This window comes from Camelus dromedarius, chromosome 6 (genome assembly GCF_036321535.1).
Source record: "Camelus dromedarius isolate mCamDro1 chromosome 6, mCamDro1.pat, whole genome shotgun sequence".
In the NCBI taxonomy this organism is placed as follows: domain Eukaryota; kingdom Metazoa; phylum Chordata; class Mammalia; order Artiodactyla; family Camelidae; genus Camelus; species Camelus dromedarius.
Genome location: NC_087441.1, coordinates 31,179,457 through 31,191,494, shown reverse-complemented (window position 1 = coordinate 31,191,494; position 12,038 = coordinate 31,179,457). Strand labels below are relative to the sequence as shown.

The 12,038-nt window shown below is 33.5% G+C and overlaps 1 protein-coding gene across 4 annotated transcripts in view; it reads right to left on the bottom strand.

The window, feature by feature from the left end:
- THEMIS (thymocyte selection associated) overlaps positions 1–12,038 on the bottom strand; it is a 164,733-nt gene that overhangs the window by 115,670 nt on the left and 37,025 nt on the right. The window contains exon 1 of one of the 4 annotated variants that reach the window (XM_064486710.1): positions 2,871–2,931. The exons of the other annotated variants lie outside the window; for them this stretch is intronic. The gene's annotated coding sequence lies outside the window, so the exon portion shown is untranslated. Of the gene's footprint in view, positions 1–2,870; positions 2,932–12,038 lie in introns of those variants that run through there. 4 annotated transcript variants of the gene reach the window in all.

Genomic DNA, 12,038 nt, shown 5'->3' with positions numbered 1-12,038 from the left:
ATTAGAAAGATCAGCGGTTGCCAGGTGTTGGAGGGAGAGAAAAGATGAACAGGTTGAGCACAGAGGATTGTTTGGACAGTGAAAATACTCTGTGTGATGCCATAATGATGGATACATGTCATTACATATTTGTCTAAACCCAAAGAACCTACAATAGCAAGAGTAAACCATAATGTAAACCATGAACTTAGATGATTATAATGTGTCAATGTAGGTTCATCAGTTGTAACAAGTGCAACACTCCAGAGGGGGATGTTGATAATGGAGAAGGCTATGCAGGGCATATATGGAGAATCTCTGTACTTTGTGCTCAACTTCGCTGTGAATTTAAAACTGCTCTAAAAAATAAAGTATAATTTTTAAAAAGCTTTGTTCCAGTGGCAGAATGTAAATCTCTGATATGTAATTATGTATAAATATGCTAATGTGCTTTACCAATGTCCAGTTCAGAGAGCCAAGGAAGACCTGTGCAAACAACTTTTTAAGGACAATCTGGTTCCTTTCATGAAAGTCCTTCCATGGTGATACTATTGAAGCAATGGCATAAGGAGTTTCAGAGGAACTATGCATATAAGGAGATGGTAAGAGCAAAAAGATTAGTATTAACCTAATTATTAACCTAAAATATTAATACTATGAAAATTTATAGAACAGCACCAGATGTAGAAAAGCCTATTTTTAAAATGATTTTTCTGACAGAATTTGGGTCTGATGCTAATGTACACAGGTGAGTGAAAAGAATATTTTGACCTAGAACTGAAGTTTATTTGGCTGTCAGATAGTATACATTTTAGTTATCCAAAGACCAAGGACTTAGAGAAAAAAACCTGATCAGGTACTAGAGGAGAAGAAAACATAGAGTAAAAAAAAAAAAAAAAAAAAGAGAAACTGAAAATTAGTGTAAAAGCCTGATTTTTTCCTGCATTTAGATTACTTCACATTTTCTTGCTTAGTATATGCAGAATACCCCTTTTTGTCCAGGAAAATATTTTGTGTAATAGACATAGCTGAATTTATTTTGTGTTAAGTGGGCACAGTGGGGAAGAAGTGCCTTAAGAGAAGTTGACTCAGAAAATTCGGAAGAATGGCCCATGATTCCTTGAAAAGAAAATTGTTCAAAAAGCAGGGAGCCCTACTTAGGACTTTTCTGAATCATGTGTCTTCATAATGCTATATCCAGATGGAAAATAGGAGCAAATTCCACCCTATATTTTGCTTCTTTAAGCAAAAGTCCTTATAAAAAAGATAAAAAGTTACTCACATAAAGCTATTAAATATATTTTAAATATTTTTGCACAATTTTCCTATCAGAGCCTTTTAGAAACTGACATTTTAGTAAAAAAAAAAAAAAGCTTCAACCATAAAATGAAAGATTAGTCATTTCAGTGATAGATGAAACGTAATAAATCACCATTGAATGTAATATTATATGTTTTATATCAGTTAAGTATACAGTTTCCCAAATGAAACATTGAGAAAATTCATTTCGAAAAATGTTAATGTATTAGGTATTTTGGCACCTATACATAAAGGAGCAAGTTTCATAAATTTTAATCATTTAACAATCAATTTCTTGGAGAAATAATTCTATTAATCCAATTTTTTACTTTTTTTTTATTGAGTTATAGTCATTTTGCAATGTTGTTCTATTAATCCAATTTTGTCATTTGTTACCCTTAATACTTTCCTATATTTTTCACATTTATAATTAAAATGATTTTGAAAAGAGTCTTACTGTTAAGGGATATAGATATCTTGGGAGATAATTCTCCATGGCATTTCTACATGTCTCAGAAACTAGAGGTAAAAGATTTGTTTCCTGATTAGTATGGAAATGATAGAGAAATATCTCCCTCCTGAGTGACATTCTGGGATAGTAAAGTTTTCCCCTTCTCCCCTAAGGAGATTTTCTTACATTCCAGGGTAATAAAGACCATGTTTTCCTGAAGGGCAAAGATGGGCAGGTTTGCCAGCAGCCTCTTACACTTTCAGGATTTCCTAAATCCAAGGTTCCTCCACTGTGCGCTGGGCACCCACCCATCCCTGTTCTATCTCACCCGTGGGACACAGGGCTCAAGGGGAACCACTAAGGCATGAGGCGCATGCTGTCTGCTGTGCAAAAGAAATCAGCTACTACATTCATATGGGCTTATTGTTTCTTACTGATCTAATTTATGAAGTGTGGCAAGTCGACCTCGCAGCTATGCGGCTCCTTAGAGATAGCTTGACCTCTTGACAGATAACATCCATTTATCCATTTATCTTGTAGAAATTAATTTATATGGGAAGCATTGCCTGAAGCTTGTCTTTAAAGCATGATTTAAATCCATTAAACATATCAAGGAAATTTTATATTAGTGAATTTTCTTTCATCTAAAAATTCCTATTTCGCGTTATATTAGCAGTAGCATTAACTTGGATTTTTTAGCATGACAATGTTTACTACACATAACAGAAAAGTTAGAAAGGATGTCACATATCCAGGGGACTTGTGGATCCTCATTATAACAATGATGTTGGCTGACAAAAAGATCATCTCACTCTTTTCCTATTATTAAGCAAAAGGTTCTTCAGAGTGCAGACTCTAAGCCAGTTTAGATCCGTATTGGTGTCCTCTAATACAACTGGTACCACAGTTGGAGCATCATACTGATTGAGCATTTGAAATATGGCTACTTGAAATTTGCATAGCCAGACTTGGTATGTGTAATATGTAGAAAATACATGCTGGGTTTTAGACTTACCATGAGAATAATACAATATCTCAATAATTTTATATTGATTAAATACTAAAAGTATAATATTTTAGATATATATTTATAAAAATTATTAAATTAATTTGACTTTTTAAAAAAACTTAAAAAAAATACCTGTACTAGGTAGCCTCCAAGATGGCTCAAGTGATTCCTGCCCCTGCCTCCTGGTAGTCACACCCTTGTGCAGTCTCCTCCTAGATTGTACCAGTATTTGTCAGTGTGATCAAAAGAATATAGCAGAAGTGATGGTGTGTCACCATTGCGATTACGTTATAGAAGACTATGGTTTCTGTCTTGGGCTTGCTCATCACTCACTTGGGGTAACCTTACAGAGAAGACCACGTGTCAAAGAACTAAAGTGTCCTGGAACAGCTACGTAAATAAAGTTGGATGAATAAACATGAATCTGCAGTCTCACATTATATTTCTATCAGATAGTGCTCACGTCGATTTAACGTAATCAATTACTTAACTGTGTGATCTTGGGTGAGTTGGCCTCTCTGTACCTCTGTCTTCTCATATGTAAATATGTGAATTCAATTAATAACCTACATATACATAAAAGTGTTTAGAACATTTGTATACGTAAAAGTATTTAGAATAGTGCCTAGCACATCATCAGGATTCTGATTTGAGAGTGATGTGGGCAGGATAGAGAGCAGGGTAGGAGAGAATGTTCCATGTCTAAGTTGTACTATCACATTTCTTATATACCTCCAGCAACAAAATTCCTACGCAGTAATAAAATTTATAAAATTTGCTCTAAAAATCCAAACAGAAAAATGTCTTCAGTCTAGCCTTGTAATTTTAATGGTGGTTTTATGGATGCAACCACAACCTTCCTTAAACATATGGTTAAGAGACATTATGTAAACATGCTGTTTGGAAAAAAAAAACTCTATTCATCAGAAAAAAATGTATTGAAACACATTCTTTCAGGATATTTCTTATATCTAAAGGGAAAGCATTTATTATTCATGCTTCGTAACACTACAAAGGAGGAACTAATCTTTCCAAGAAGTAACCCAGAAATTAGGAACCTCATGATAACTCAAACATTACATGATTTACCAATCTATGTGGACAATGCAATCAACTACAAAATATCAGAATATATTTTTGTTGTGTTTGGCAAGAATGGCAATGTTTTCTAGGTCATAAAAAGTCTCTGTTAAGAGAGCTGAGTTCTAAAACAACAAATTGTGCTTATAAAGCAGTGTGTTTATTTTCATAAAGAATTGAAATGGTTGCTTTTTATTTCTTTTAATATCTTGAACATTTTTTGAGGTGACATAATAGAGATGTATGGAAACATAAGATTAATATAGGATGCAACCAGTTATATATATTGCAAATTTAGTTCCCTACTCATATTTTATCAAAAAATCAACTTTCAGTTTTTCCTCTGAAACAGTCCTTGTGAAATCCCTACAAAATTTTCCTTTCTTAACTGTTGCTTAAGTTTTTATTTGCTACAGCTGCATCTATAAAGCTATGTTTACTGGTTAAAGGCTGGGTATCTTTCTTCAATAGAGCATCTTTACTTGCAAACAAAGGGTAACTTGGGTATCCTGGGTACCCTTGTCAAAGTTATGGACATCTTCACCAAAACTTCTGAATTACTATGAGAAATTAAGGATTGTATTCATATACTGTAGTACAGAAGGGTGGCTAATGTCAGCAAAATGGTGGAATAAAGACCTTTGAAAATTGTCTCCTCCATGAAAGCAATGGAGAAACTGGTTTAAAAAAATTGTCAGAATTAATTTTTTCAGAACTCCAGAAATTAAGCAAAGGACCGCAGCAACCTGGAGAGCATTTACTAATGGGGGAAAAAAAACAAACAGCTGAATTTTGGTAAAAACAGAAAACTTTGTGGCATTTTAACTTGCTGTATTCCCACTTTTCCCACCCCCTTCAATGCCACAGTAGGCTTTAAAACCAACAGCCTGCAATCATGGCAAAGCCAGCAGCCTAGCATTTACAAGATGGAGCAGAAAGCAATCGGGGTTCCTTCAAAGCTCATTCTCAGAAAGTTGTCATTATTTGACATGTCTGACGACTCCATGGAAGAACTACTTACAATGCTGTCTTTATTTGATCTCATTTTGAGCTCACTCAGTACAAAAAGATTTTCCCTCAGGGTATTTGTCAAAAACAATGAGAGGCAAATATTTAATTTTTGTGGCTGCCTGCAGTGGTGTATAACAGTCAGGAAAACAATAGGTTAACCAAAAAGCCTAAAAGGAAAAGCTGGGAATGAGATGTCCATAAGGACATTGAGAAGTTTCAACATATTCCTGAAATTTAAAAGACTACATACATGTATATGACTGTACATATACCCAGAACTGTGTGCCTGCTCAGGAAAGATCTAAGAAGGTCATCAACTCTGTCTGACTACAGATGATTCTACATGAGCAAGAAGTAAAAGCTTAAACAGGAGTTTTCAATTGCCTGACTGAGCATTGAAGGAATGCCTCTAAATGAACACAGAACCCCTTAACAAGGACTGGGAGACTTTTTGGTTCCAGTTGCTTAAGAAAATCTCTGTTTAGACACTCACTGCCCACCAAGCTAATTGAGCAGAGACTTCAATGGCTACACATTACAAAGAATGTAGACTTTACAGATTTAGCTCAGAAAAGTCACTGAACAATCAGCCATAACAAGCCCTGAGGAGTAAGGAGAATCCAACTTCTAAAGATGACATACCCGGTTTTTGACAACAAATTATGAGACAGGCAGAGGAACAAGAAAGTGTGGCCCATAAACAAGGGGAAAGAAGCAATCAATAGAAACTTATTTCTGAGGAAGCCCAAACACTAGAATTCCTGGAGAAATAATTTAAATCTGCTATTTTAAGTATGTTCAAAGAACTGAAAAAAAAACAAACAAACAAAAACAAAACAAAACAAAAAAACAGAAAAACAAAAACTATGTCTACAGAATGAAAAGGAAGTATAGAAATCAAGTCTTACCAAATAGAGAATATAAGTCAAATTTGAAAATAGATCAATTGATATTATCCATTTTAAGAACCAAAAAGTATGAAGAGAAATGAACAGTCTCAAAGACCTATGAGACACATTAAACATCAATATATGAACAATGAATGCCCCAGGAGAGGAGAGAGAAAAAAGTATAGAAATAATAAGTGAGGAAATAATGGCAAAAACTTCCAAATTCAATGAAAAAATAATTTACACATACAAGAAGTTCAACATATTTGAAGTAGAATAAACTTAGAGATCCATGGTTTAGACATATCATGATTAAACTCTTGAAAACCAAAGACAAATAGAGAATTTGGAAAAAAAGGAAAGGAGAAAATATTCCTCATGTACCAGGGTTTCTCATAAGATTAAAAGCGAATTTCTACTTAGAAACCATGGAGGCCAGAAGTCACTGGGATAACATATTTAAAGTGCTGAAAGAAAAGGACTATCAACCAAAAATTCTGTTCAGAAAAAAATCCTTTAAAAATAAAGGAGAAATTAAGACATTTCCAGATAAACAAACCTGAGAGAATTTATCACTATCAAACCTTTCATACAAGAATTACTAAAGGGAGTCCTTCAAGCAGAAACGAAAGGATACAAGACAGTAACTCTAATCTATGTGAAGTAATAGAGTTATCAATAAAGGTAAATATAAAAGAAAGTTTAAGTGTATGACTTGTTTTCAATTATTTTCTTCTATCTTAATTTAAAAAACAATTGCATAAAGAGTAATTTTAAATCTGTGTTGATAGGCACACAATGTATAAAGATTTAGTTTTTAATGATAATAACAACTTGAACCAGGGGTAGGAAATAGAGCTATATATGAGACAAATTTTATATACTATTAAAATTAAATTGTTAACCCAAACTAGATTGTTATAAATTAAGACACTATTTATAATCCCAAGGCTACCACTGAAAAACTAAATTTATATACATATATATGTATATGTATACACATATACATATATATATATATACACATATACACATACACACCCATTTTTTAAAAGCACTGGACTTGAGGTTTCTGGCCTGGAAATTGTCACTCTGTCCTAAAAAAAAGTAAAAAACTGAACAAACTGAAAAGTCAGCGACTCTTCTTAGATCCATCAGAGAAAGGAGATCAGAGGACAAACTACTGCCTCCAAAACTGCAGACACACTGGCAAGTACAGAGAATCACAATTTACCAGAGAAGAAATCTCTACAGAAACCAGTACCAGGGTAGACCAATCTGAACTGTGATGAATTGCTAGAGGCTTAGAGTGGACTAGTCTGAGAATAAAAAATTCCAGGGAGTCCTGGTCATAGAAGGGCTCCCACAATTTTGTAAGTTTTACCTCCAAAAACTTAACCCAGCTCTCATACTGAATATCAGAGAAAAATCCCCTTATGTTCCTGGAAGGCGGAGGGTAAAAGAAATCATTCTGAAATAGGCCAGAGCATCTTGTTTTTTATTAACACCAGCCCTCAAGAGAAACTATTGGTGTTTTATCAGGACTCATTGACCTGGAGGGATGAAAATGTGCAACTAACACCCACTCTAGCCTTCCACTTAGGGAAAAGACACAACAAAAGCCCACTCTCACCTTTCCATTTGGGGAAAGGGAAATACCCAGTTTTTGCCTGCTCCGGTCTTCAGCATGGGAGATGGGAAATACCCAACTCCAACCCACTCTAGCCATTCTGTCCCACCTAATGGGTGGGGAATGGGACTGAGAAGCACTTGTAAAGTTCACAGTTCAGAGGCACAGGCTCACAAAAATACCATTACCTAATAATAGCAATAGAGAAAGTCTCCCCTCCTGCCATACCTTATTGCCACATTACTAAAGACCTATTTACTACAGATCCTTTTAACCAGTACACCATGTCTGACTATCATGGGAAAAAGTACAAGGCATACTAAAAAAGGAAAAAACAAAACAAAAAGACAATTGAAGAGACAGGGCAAGCATCAGAATCAGACACAGACACAGACATGGCAGGGATGTTGGAATAATCAGACTAGGGATTTAAAACAATTATGATTAATATGCTAAAGGTTCTAGTGGATACAGTAGAACAGGTGGGCAATGTAAGCAGAGAGACAGAAACCTGAGACAAAACCAAAACGAATTGCTAGATATCAAAAATAATGTAACAGAAATAAAGAATGCCTTTGATGGGCTCATTAGTAGACTGAACAGAGCTGAGAAAAGAATCTTTGAGCTTGAGGCTATTATCAATAGAACTTCCCAAAACAGAAAATCGAGAAGGAAGAAAAAATAAAACAAAAACACAGAAAAGAATTTCCAAGTACTGTGGGATAAAACCAAAAGGTGTAACATATGGAAATACCAGAAAGAAAGCAAAGAGAAATAAGAACAGAAGCAATAATTGAAGCAATAACTGGGAATTTCCCACAAGTTAATGTCAGACACCAAACCACAGATCCAGGAAACTCAGAGAACACTCAACAGGATTAAAAAAAAAAAAAGAAAGAAAGAAAGAAAAGAAAAACCAACATAGGAATACCACATTCAAACTAAAGAAAATCAAAGACAAAAAAATCTTGAAAGAAGTCATAGCCTATATTACCTACAGAAGAGCAAAGATAAGAATTACATTTAACTCAGAAATTATGTAAGCAAGAAGAGAGTGGGGTGAAATATTTAAAGTGTTGAGGAAAAAAACCCCGCCAACTTAGAATTCTGTACATTAATATCCTTCAAAAGTGAAGGAGAATTAAAGATTTCTCAGACAAACAACAACTGTGGGAATTTGTTGCTGATAGATCTTCTTTGAAAGAAATATATTTTTAAAAAGTTCTTCAAAGAGAAGAAATGATAGTAGGAACATGGAACCACATAAAGAAAGGAAGAGCATCAGAAAAGGAATGAGTGAGAATAATCTAAAAACTTCTATTTTCTTATTCTTAATTAATGTAACAGATAAAATTTGTTCATGATAATATCAACAATGTATTCAACTATAAATCTGAAAGAATCAACAAAAAACTCCTAGATCTAATCAGTATAGCAAGGTTTCAAGATACAATGTTAATATACAAAAGTCAACCACTTTTACATATACTAGCAGTGAATAAGTGGAATTTAAAAAAAAGAAAAAAGGGGACTGTAATAAACTCGTCTACAAAACAGAAACAGACTCACAGACATAGTAAACAGTCTTATGGTTACTGGGGAAAAGGTGGTAAGGGATCAATCTGGGAGTTTGAGATTTGCAAATGATAAGCACTATATATAAAAATAGATAAAAAACCAAATTTCTTTTGTATAGCATAGGGGACTATATTCAGTATCTTATAATAACCTTTAATGAAAAAGAATATTAAAATGAATGTATGTAAATATATGCATGACTGGGACATTATGTTGTATACCAGAAGTTGACACATTGTAACGGACTATACTTCGATTAAAAAAAATACCATTTGCATTAACACCTAAAAAAGGATTATTTACCTATAAATCTGACAAAATATATACAAGATCTATATGAGGAAGTCTACAAAATTCTGATGAAAGGACTCAAAGAACTAAAAAAATGGAGAGATATTCTATGTTCATGAACAGGAAAATGCAATACTGTTAAGAAGTCAGTTCTTCCCAACTGCATTGATAGATTCAGTGCAATGCCAATCAAAATCCCAGTAAGTTATTTCATGGATATTGATAAACTGATTCTGTAGTATATACGGAGAGGCAAAAAGCCTATTACAGCAACACAATATTGAAAGAGGAGAACAAAGCCAGTGAACTGACCTACTCAACATCAAGACTTATTATAAAGTTGCAGTAATCAACACAGTGTGATACTGGTGAAAGAGTAAAAAAATCAATTAAACATAATGGAGAGCCCATAGAAATATAGTCAATGGATCTTTGACAAAGGAGCAAAGACCTTAGGTTTGACGGTACATTTTTAGACATGACGCCATAGGCAAAATCTACAAAAGAAATAACTGATAAGTTGGACTTCTTTTTAAACAATTTTGCTCAGTGAATGATACTGTCAAGAGAATAAGAAGACAACCTACTGTCTGAGATAAAATATTCATAAAATACATATGTGATAAAGGACTTGTACCCAAAATACACAAAGATCTCTTAAAAATCAATAAGAAAACAAATAACCTGATTAAAAACTGGGCAAAAGACCTGACCAGAACACCTCACCAAAGAAAGTGGCATGGCAAATAAGCATATGAAAATATGTTCAACATTATATGTCATTAATAAATTGAAAATTAAAATAATAATAAGATAGCATAGCTCTATACATACTAGAATGTCCAAAATCCAAAACACTGACAACACAAAATGCTGGTAAAGATGTGAAGCACCAGGAACTCTCACTTATTAGTGGTGGGAATGCAAAATGGTGAAGCCATTTTGGAAGAGAGTTTGGCAGGCTCTTTAAATATATTCTTACCTACGGTCCAGCAATCATGTTCCTTCATTTTGGCAAATCCCTAAAGGGTTGAGAATTAATATTTACACAAAAACCTGCACATGAGTTTATGGGTTTTTAATTCATAATTGCCAAAACTTGAAAGTAACCAAGTTGTTCCTCAGTAGGTGAGTGGCTAAAGGAACAGTGGTATATCCAGACAACGAACTATTATTCAGTGCGAAAAAGATATGAACTACAAACCATGAAAAGACATAATGGGATTTTGATATTGAAGAGGCTATATAAATTTGAAACAGGTAGTATAGTATATGGGAAATCTCTGTACCTTCTACTCAATTTTACTATGAATCTAAAACAGCTCAAAAAATAAAGCCTATTTTTTAAAGGGAATTAAAATCGTACACTAGAAAATATCTAATACAAAAGAAGGCAAAAATGGATAAATAGAGAAACACAAAAGACTTAAGACATATGGAAAACAAACAGCAAAATGGCAGATTTAAATCTCACACTATCAATAATTACAGTAGGTATATAAATGGATTAAATAATTAAAAGGCAGAGATTGGCAAATGGATTACAACACATCATCCAACTATATACTGTCTATAAGAGACATACTTCAGACTCAAAGACACAAATTGTTTGAAAGTAAAGCAATAGAAAAACATAGACCATGAACATAGTAACCAAAAGAAAACTGGAATGACTACATTAATGTTAGAAAAAACAACTTTAAAACAAAAATTGTTACTAGAGACAAAGAAGGATATTATATAATGACAAATGAGAAACTCCATCAAGAAGAGGTAACAATTATAAACACATATACACCTCATATCAGAATCCCCAAATACATGAAGCTAGAGCTGACAGAATTGAAAAGAAAAATAAGACAATTCAACAATAACAGTCAGAAACTTCAATAGTATACTTTCTAAAGGGGATAGAACTAGATAAAAGATCCACAAGGACATAGGAGACTTGAACAATACTCTAAGCTAACAGAGATCTGTGGAATGCTCTGTAGAACCCAACACCACCAGAATACACATTCTTCTGAAGTGAACCTGGAACATTCTTCAGGATAGGCCATATGTTAAGACATAAAACAAGTCAAACAAAGTATGTCTTCCAACCACAATAAAATAAAATTATAAGTTATAATCCCCCAAATTGGAAAATTCACAAATAAGGAAGGTTGTTTTAAAAATAAATTGAATTTTTTCAGTTTAAAAATCTAACTGGGTATCTATTGCTATGTAGGATGGGGTAAGAAAGGAATAATTAGAAGGTAAGCAATTAGTAAGATTTCAATTGAAAGGGGTAAAATATTGGAACACTTGGAAGAATCTTCTCCTCATATAGTAAATTTATTTTCATTCTCCAAACCTCAATTCAAATATAACTTTGTCTGAAAAGCCTTCCTTGACTCCACCAATGATGGTAATAATAATGCTAATAATGTTAATAAAAGCTGACATTTTTATAGCCTTTGCTATATAACAAGTATCATTCCAAACACTTTAAATATATTTCAATATTTAATCCTCCCAGCAACACTGGGAAATAGATAGTATTATTATTCCCATTTTACATGAGAAGAGGGTAAATAACTTGGAGAGGTTACATAACTAAAAAGTGACAGAGTTGGGATTCAAACATAATGACTCTGAAATCCATGTTCTGAAGCATGACCAACTGAAGTTAGATGTTCCTTATCAAGACTCTCATGGAATCCATGTATACTTCAGTCATTCCATGGATCACAGTATATTGAAAATGCTTACTAGATTTTCTTGTTCCACTAATGACACATTCAATAAACAATTATTCATTTAATAAGCCACTATTGA